The sequence below is a fragment of the Sceloporus undulatus genome, chromosome 2 (assembly GCF_019175285.1).
Source record: "Sceloporus undulatus isolate JIND9_A2432 ecotype Alabama chromosome 2, SceUnd_v1.1, whole genome shotgun sequence".
NCBI classification, from domain to species: domain Eukaryota; kingdom Metazoa; phylum Chordata; class Lepidosauria; order Squamata; family Phrynosomatidae; genus Sceloporus; species Sceloporus undulatus.
In genome coordinates, this window is record NC_056523.1 from 331,005,137 (window position 1) to 331,005,763 (window position 627).

At 52.5% G+C, this 627-nt stretch overlaps 1 protein-coding gene and 1 pseudogene across 4 annotated transcripts in view; one reads left to right on the forward strand and one right to left on the reverse strand.

The window, feature by feature from the left end:
* The window catches only part of LOC121924166 (myogenesis-regulating glycosidase-like), a 718,305-nt gene extending 717,874 nt beyond the window's left edge, over positions 1–431 (reverse strand). For all 4 annotated transcript variants that reach the window (XM_042455327.1, XM_042455330.1, XM_042455335.1 and 1 more), the window contains exon 1: positions 322–431. The gene's annotated coding sequence lies outside the window, so the exon portion shown is untranslated. The remainder of the gene's footprint in view (positions 1–321) is intronic.
* The window catches only part of LOC121924167, a 121,658-nt pseudogene that overhangs the window by 27,855 nt on the left and 93,176 nt on the right, over positions 1–627 (forward strand).

A 627-nucleotide genomic window follows, 5' to 3' on the forward strand; every position in this document is an offset into this window, starting at 1 on the left:
ATATATATATATAGAGAGAGAGAGTTGTTAAGTGTTGATCCTGACTATTAGAATGAATTAGTTTCTATATATATATATATATATATATATGCATAGCTACAGATCATATACACCCATTAACACTACAAATGCCACTTTCCTCCCTCTGCCCACTGATCCCTGACCCTTTCTGCCTCTGTTTCTGACTCTTCTTCTCTCAATCGAAGAAGAAGCCTGCTGCTGCTGCTGCTGGTTTTGAGTGCGGACGCTGCCTGCGGGGCAGATGCGCATCCATCCCAGCAGCGGTGCCAGCCCTGCCAGCCAGTCCTCCTGCCCTCTCACCTCCTGCTCCTGCTCCCTTCTCCTTGCAAGGCTTCTCCTCTTCTGCCTGGGCTCCTCCAGCTGCTGCCTCTTGCTCTGTTCATAGCTGGGCATCCAGCAGCAAGGGCAAGGCAAGGCAAGGCAAGGAGCAGCCTGGCTCTTCAGGTGGGAGGCTCCAGGAGGAGGCAGGGCTGGGAAAAGGACTCTGGGAGATGTAGTCCTTGGACAGGGATTTTGGAGGACTTGCAAAAACCAAAGGGCACACACGAGACGACTGCCCCAGAGGGAACCCTCGCCTTGGGGAAGGATTGCCCAGAAGGAAACCAC